General features: G+C 36.8%; 1 long non-coding RNA gene across 1 annotated transcript; it reads left to right on the plus strand.

Moving 5' to 3' along the window:
• Positions 1–565: 565 nt before the first annotated feature.
• Positions 566–6,616, plus strand: LOC134542088 (uncharacterized). Its single transcript, XR_010076732.1, has 2 exons — positions 566–2,600; positions 4,847–6,616. It is a non-coding gene; the product is annotated as an uncharacterized LOC134542088 (long non-coding RNA).
• The last annotated feature ends 1,331 nt before the right edge of the window (positions 6,617–7,947 follow it).

The raw sequence follows: 7,947 nt of genomic DNA on the forward strand, positions 1-7,947 counted from the left end.
TTAGTGCGCCATCTAAACTGCCTTAGATGTGATACTTTTGAGAAAAGATATATTATTCTGAAAATGTTTGCACGGCTGTGCATAGAGAAGCTCAAAAAGAAACTTGATAATGAATGCTTGACCGCAAGAAAGAGAGATGCATTAGAAAGAGGTATAATTTTTAACTTAGCCCATTCACATGCTACATATTTAGTGCCGGCGCAGAAAACTGATTAACTGCAACGGTGATTTCAACAAAAGAATGATAGAGAAACATTAAATTTCTTCTAACAGTGTGTCTTGATTCATTATATTCAAGAAAATTTGCCAATTAAAAATATTTAACAAAATAAATCATGTTTCCTCCAATCCTTAAAATTGTGTAACGTATTTTTGTGACATTATTAAATGTTTCCAAATTTAATTATGGTTATGGCGGACAGTAAAATATACACCTTTTAGTACTTAGGTATAAGGAATTTTATGTTTTTGAATATTACAGGATGCTCAAGAATTTGAGATTACAAGAACACAAAAAACACATAGTAATGTATACACAGTGTATATTGTCGCGGGTTGAAATTTTGCAGGGTTGTTGAAATCAAATTTAGGGACTTTACTGACGGGACTCTGGGCTGGCTGCTCTGTTCACTCGTCAGCGCAAGTGGCGTGACCATGTAATTGGGGCACGGGGCCGGCGCGGCGCGCTGCGGGCTTGCAGAATTTTGTTTGTTTGTTTGGCCGCGCGCTGGCGCAGCCACGGGCCGCAGTTACTGGGGCGCGCTGTCGTAACAAGCCGCGCGGTGTGGCCTGCACATTGGGGTAGAGGGGGGGGTAGTCTTCCCAGATGTTCTAGTTAGTTGTTTAGTAAATTTGACTTCAATAACGAGCTTTTGTTATGGTAGGCGCGGCAGGGCGCGCGAATTTAAGCGCAAGTGAGTAGGAATTCAGGCTCACTCAGGCGGAGGCTATGCGTCTCACCTGTGGTCACGAGTTGTTAGTTCGTTCGTGATGTAGGAATTCAGGCTCACTCAGGCGGAGGCTATGCGTCTCACCTGTGGTCACGAGTTGTTAGTTCGTTCGTGATGTAGGAATTCAAGCTTTCGGGCGGAAGCTATGGTCGACGCCAGAGGCCACGAGTCGTTTAATTTAAGTTAGGTCATAATGTAGTCGTCAAGCTTTCGGGCGGAGGCTATGGCCCTCGTCAGGGGTCACGCGTCATAGTTTTTAAAATGTAATGTTCGTTCGGGATTTCAAGGGCAGGAGAGGCCCCTACGTTATTTTTTTTAAAGTAATCGATCAAGAAAGGCTTTTCGGAAAATGTGAGTATGGACTTATCTTTGTTTTAATTTTAAGTATTAATTATGATTTGAGGTATTCGGAAGGACTAGGGAAGTGTTTAGTGAAGTTCTCTCATTCTCTCTCTTGTAAGGTCGTTCAATCGTTAAGGAAGTAAAGAGATTATTGTTTTAAATTGTAATCCCGCTATTTAAATGTTCTTTAAAATGATGTTGAGTATTTGACTTTAAGAATAAAATAATTTTAATTAAGTATTATGTTATTTTGCAAAATCTCCTTAGTTCAGCTCTCACCAGACATCCTGTACGGGATGACGAACCTATGATCCTAGGTACAGTAAAGTATTTTATGAAGTTAAGACTAGTTGATGCCAAGCGAGTTGTTTCTATGTAAAGAGCTACGATTCTCTCCCCCCTCTGAAAGTGAGACGTGACAGAAATGGCGGTGGCACCGGCTAGGTGCACGTGACAGAAATGGTGGAGGCGCCGGGTAGGTTCTATTTCTGGAGAGAGAGAGAGGTAGATTTTTATGTTTATTATTAAGTTAGTTTCAGCTTCTGATAGCAGGTTATTAAGAGTTTACTTGAGGAGAGGATTACGGAATTTTAGTCTATAGTGGAGGAAGTCTTTGAGATTTTTTTTTGACGTAACAGATGTTTATTTGAGGATACTTGTAAGGATAAAGTTTATAGTGATAAGTTGTTTTAAGTCGTTGAATTTATTGTAGATTTATATCGGGGATTATTACGTGAGGAGAATACGTTATAAGTTAAATGCTTATTAGAGATAATGCAAGTGGTTTAATTTAATTGAAGTTCATTTTAAGATTGTAGGTTAAGAGAATTATAATTTAAAATAAAGTTTTTTGTCGTAAATAGGAATTATTTTCAAGAGAAGTTTGTTTTGTTTTCGTGCGCGTAGGAGACGAGACGTACGAATTAAATCAGTCGAGGAAAGGATAAACGTTAGAAAGGAATTAAAGAGAAAACGAGAGTTTATGTAAAAGAGAGTTATAGAATTTATAGTGATGTTTTGTTTTAATTAGAAAAATGTTGAGAGTTGTTTCAGAACGACACGTCAGTGGACGTGGCAGAGTGAACACGTGACGGGGAGGTGCTGAGACCTAGCGGAGAACGGAGGAACCGCAAGCGAGGGTTGGCGCACCTGATGGAATTCGGTGACGTCACGGGCTCATACGGAGACGTGGACAGGCCGTGACCTTGTTTTGATCAGCTGTACGGTAACTTAACGATAAGAAAATAGACTATTGGTTAAATAAATTTAAATTTAAGTGTGTTTTAGGAGAAGAGGAACTTTCAGTATGTAAGTAATTTAATTTAAGAAGTGTATGATGTATAGGCTAGAAGTGTTTCGTTGTAAGTTGTTTATGTTTTTGTTAGTTAAATTCTACCTCGGTTTTAAAAATATTTTTTTGGGATTTGTAAACATTATTAAGGAGGTACACTATAAAATCGATAAGCATTGAGAAAACTGGGAAGGCTAGATTTTGTGTGTAGAGGGAATTTACTCCAAAAGAACAGAGAGACAAAATTAATGTTTTCATTAGGGCGAGGGACCCTAAGGTGAGGCGTTGTGTCCCTGGGAAGAAAGGGAATTGTAGCGCAGACCATAGGAGATGGGCTGACTACGGAATTAAGGGTCAGGAGAATCCTGAGAGTTGTGAGTAGTTTGGGGCAGGAGTTCCCCATGGTAGTACCGAAGTGGCTATCCTGTATGGGATAGGGTACCATTTCAATGAAGTTTGTTGGTGGGGTTAGAGCCCCCTGTGTAGTGGGCCTATAGCAGATAGGCACTACAGTGAAATTTTTGGTTATTTTGTGAGGTAAATTCCATGGAGGTTAAGTAAGATTGGATTCAGTTAGGAAGGAGGGAAATGAGAAACATTGCTGTAGAGAGTTAGTGTACTTTCCTAATGTGAAATTGAATTTTACTAAATTAATTTAGGAGAAAGTTTTGTTCGGTAAATAAATAATAATGGAAGATAGCTAGATAATTAATTAATTTTTTTTGAGTAAGGTGTTTTAAGTAATGAAATAAAATAAGGTGAAGTAATTTGAATAATTGGGGAGGAGTTTCTTTAAGAGTTTAGATAATTGTTTTTGAATTTATTGAGATATTCAGCCAGTGAAGTTTGAGTGTGAGAGATACAGTGAGATTTTAAGGAAATCGGTTGTTTATTAATTAGGACAAATGAGATTTTATGATTAAGAGTCAGTAAGCATAGTTAAAATTTACGACATGATATTTGTTGACAGTTTACAGTTATTAAGGAGAAAACAGAGTAATCTATTTATTTTTATTTTAAGGGTTTGAAGATAAGATTATGAATTTTTTTTTTTGAAAGTTTCTTGGGCATGTTTGAATAATTTTTATTTGGATTTTAAGAAATTACAGAGAAAATTTAATTGATTTACATTAGTTTGGAAGTATGGAGGTTTAGTGTTCGATTAGCCCTAACTTGATGGTCGGATCCCAAAAGAATGCCGTAAAACCGATAGCCAATTGAGAGGAATGCGGTAGGCGCTTGTGTAGAGAGGGGTTGTGGGAAAGCTCCTTGGGACTGATGGCAGATCAGGGGCCCTAAATAGTGTGTGATGCTGTAAAACCAGTGCAGGGAAAGCCTGGTATGCTTAAATTTTTGGGCACAGGTTATGTAAACCTGGGGTTCCATGGGATTTAGTCATGTTAGCTGCTGTGAGACATTAAGATTTCCAGGCTCCATAGTAAATTCAATGTAAATCTTTGTTTTCTTAAAATAATAAATTTGTTTTTAATTTTTTTTGAGATATTTGATTTGTAACAGTGAATACAGACCCCGAGGAATAAGAGTTGTCATGCTGTGAGAGGAGAAGGTGGTAGGCCTAAAAGGGTACAGGCACCACAGAGGTTATGTGCATTGCATAATTTAAATATAAGGAAACTTGAGAATTTGAAATTTTGTTGTTGGTTTGTACACCCATAAGAAGAGTATAGGCAGAATTTTTATTGTTATGAGATGTCTAATTTAATTGAAAAGAAGAAAGTTTAAAGATGCAAGGTAACATTATTATTGTAATAATTGAAAGAGATTAAGAGGTAGAGAGAAATAGGCAGTTTTTGTTTGTAAGTACTAAAGTTTACAAATAGAAATTTAGTAACTAAGAATGAATAATAAGTTAAGTCTAGTGTAAAAGTTTTTTTTAAGTTTGTTAAGTTAAGAGTCACAAGTAAATTTTTTTTTAGAGAGAATGTCTTTGATAGGAAGTATTAGAAACTTATGGGAATTTTAGGGTAACATAAATAATGTAGGTAATGAATAATAAATAGATGGTAGGTCTTAAGTTAGGATTAACATTTGAAGCAGAATTTAATTAAGAAGAAGGAAAATAAATAGGCCTAATGAAAAGAACAAAAAAAGGATTTTATGGTAAAGCATTTTTTTTAAGTAATAAACAATGAATAATAATGTTGTTTCAGGGTAATGTGTACTAATAATACAATTTTTTTTTAGGACCAAAGAACAGGAATTATGTAATTTAAATTAACATGTATTTTTGAAACTGTTACAGATTCCTTAAGATGAGCTGAGCAGCAGTCCAGTTTACAAGATGACAAGAGTTCGAGAGACAAGATACAAGATCACTGAAACAAGAGCCAAGACTGAAGATTCAAGAGAAGAGAAAGCTGGCAGCCATGGACTTACAAGTGGAGATTAATAAGGTCATGTAAAGTTTTATTTTTTTTATGGAAGACAGTAACTGGAGTTTTTTTTTGTTATAAACATTATTTACAGAACTTTTTAGGTTATAGTAATGTAATGGAACTAGTGAGTTGTGGTAGCTGTCAAAAAGAACTAATACCTTAAGTTTAATTTTTAAAGTTAATTTTCTTAATTTACAGAGGGATTAGTAGTTTTTTTAAACCTTATTTAGGTTGGAATTTAAATACAATAGCTTATTATAAATGTGTACGAACAGTTCAAGTTCACAGTACTGATAGGTAGGTCAGATGATCTTATTGATTTTGATGATTTGTTGTTTTGAGTTGATTTTTAAGTGTTGTGAATTAGACAATGAAATAGTTCTGAAAACTTAAATTATTTCAAGCTAAGAAATAGTAAAGTTAATTGTAACTCAAAGGACACCAGAATTTAATTTTTTTTTGAATTAGTAATGTTTGAAAATTTTATACTTTACAAGAAAGGTTATAAACAAACAGATCGGATGGAACAAGAATGCAGTAAATCACAATTTCATTTAGAATTATTGATTAGCTTTTGAGGTTATGAAGTAAAAGTAATTATAGTTTAAAAGTTTGAAAAAAAAAAATGTTTTTTTTTATTTGTTTGAAATAGAAAGTTTAAAAGTTAATTAGTCATGATCTAGGTGGGTGATGGGGTGGGAATTGGCCACTCTTTTTCCCTATAACCTCCCTAACATGGCCTTCTATTACAACTAACAGAAATAAAGAAGAAGAAAAATGAAGAATTATTAGTTAGAATGTTTCTTTCATGAAGATACCTGATGAACTTTTACTGTTTGGAAGAATAGAAGCAAGGTTAGTCAGATATTTTTACTCAGAAGAAGAAGAAGATAAAGCAGTTTTATGACTCGACAAGCCAGAGATTGGTGTTTCCCCTCTGCGCTTCTATTGACTACGTTGTTTACTCTCATGGGATAGCTGGTTCGGCACCATGGAGAGAGATTGGTGGGCATTGTGGTTGCCCCCAGAAGAAAAGAAGAGTAGAAGAGGTTATGGGTGGGTCATGTGAACTGACCTTCAACCCAGGTACTTCGTGGGGACTATTTGCTGTATAGAGAAGATCAAGACTCAAGAGTTAGGGAAAATCATTTGAGGTCATGTTTCCCTTCCTTAAGTTTTTCCTATCAAATTATTTGCCTGATTAGATTATGCTAAGGGTGGGATACTTTATGTTAGCAGTTGAATTAATTAATTTTATTTTTTTTGTGTGTTTGCATCCTTGCCCATCGATTGCAGTTTAGTAGTTAGTTTTGTATTTGTCAGGCGTGATGGTAATGCCTGTTGATGATGTTTCAGAATTGTAATCTGTTCGTGATGAGGATGGCACAACTCCGAAGCAGATGTGGGGAGAAGTTGTGAGCTGCCCTGGAAGCCAGTCCAGTAGCTGTTGGAGTTGAGTGGTGTTTGCTGATGGCCAGCCCAGGGAGCTACTCTTCTCGACAACACTGACTTCGAGGAGTTGCACCAACCTTCACGAGATAAGAGTTTAATTAATTGAAACACTGTAAGGACACTTAATTTTTTTTGAAGAACGAAAGAAGTATGGTAATAAACGGAAACTGAAAAAAAAAAAAAAATAATAATTATCAAGAATTTGCACATTGTTTAACGAATACTGAGAAACTAAGAACAGTAATTTAATTTGTAAAGAGAGCTTCACTAACAGAACAATTTTTTTTAGAATTGAGAACTCGAGCCTCTGAAGGTTCCTGTGAGAACAAACCAGATAAAAGTTTTACATTTAATTTTATGAATACTTGTTGTTTTAAAATAAATCTTATGCAGAATCTAGATGTATGTTCAGACAGCAAGGAACTAAGAAAATTATTATTTTTGTGAAATGAGGAATTTATAGTTATGGTTTAATGGAAAAAGACAATTTGTAATTTTGAGGTAGCTCGATGGGGCTCGAGCTCTGTGAGGGGAGGGTTATGTCGCGGGTTGAAATTTTGCAGGGTTGTTGAAATCAAATTTAGGGACTTTACTGACGGGACTCTGGGCTGGCTGCTCTGTTCACTCGTCAGCGCAAGTGGCGTGACCATGTAATTGGGGCACGGGGCCGGCGCGGCGCGCTGCGGGCTTGCAGAATTTTGTTTGTTTGTTTGGCCGCGCGCTGGCGCAGCCACGGGCCGCAGTTACTGGGGCGCGCTGTCGTAACAAGCCGCGCGGTGTGGCCTGCACATTGGGGTAGAGGGGGGGTAGTCTTCCCAGATGTTCTAGTTAGTTGTTTAGTAAATTTGACTTCAATAACGAGCTTTTGTTATGGTAGGCGCGGCAGGGCGCGCGAATTTAAGCGCAAGTGAGTAGGAATTCAGGCTCACTCAGGCGGAGGCTATGCGTCTCACCTGTGGTCACGAGTTGTTAGTTCGTTCGTGATGTAGGAATTCAGGCTCACTCAGGCGGAGGCTATGCGTCTCACCTGTGGTCACGAGTTGTTAGTTCGTTCGTGATGTAGGAATTCAAGCTTTCGGGCGGAAGCTATGGTCGACGCCAGAGGCCACGAGTCGTTTAATTTAAGTTAGGTCATAATGTAGTCGTCAAGCTTTCGGGCGGAGGCTATGGCCCTCGTCAGGGGTCACGCGTCATAGTTTTTAAAATGTAATGTTCGTTCGGGATTTCAAGGGCAGGAGAGGCCCCTACGTTATTTTTTTTAAAGTAATCGATCAAGAAAGGCTTTTCGGAAAATGTGAGTATGGACTTATCTTTGTTTTAATTTTAAGTATTAATTATGATTTGAGGTATTCGGAAGGACTAGGGAAGTGTTTAGTGAAGTTCTCTCATTCTCTCTCTTGTAAGGTCGTTCAATCGTTAAGGAAGTAAAGAGATTATTGTTTTAAATTGTAATCCCGCTATTTAAATGTTCTTTAAAATGATGTTGAGTATTTGACTTTAAGAATAAAATAATTTT

This window comes from Bacillus rossius (genome assembly GCF_032445375.1).
Source record: "Bacillus rossius redtenbacheri isolate Brsri chromosome 4 unlocalized genomic scaffold, Brsri_v3 Brsri_v3_scf4_2, whole genome shotgun sequence".
NCBI classification, from domain to species: domain Eukaryota; kingdom Metazoa; phylum Arthropoda; class Insecta; order Phasmatodea; family Bacillidae; genus Bacillus; species Bacillus rossius.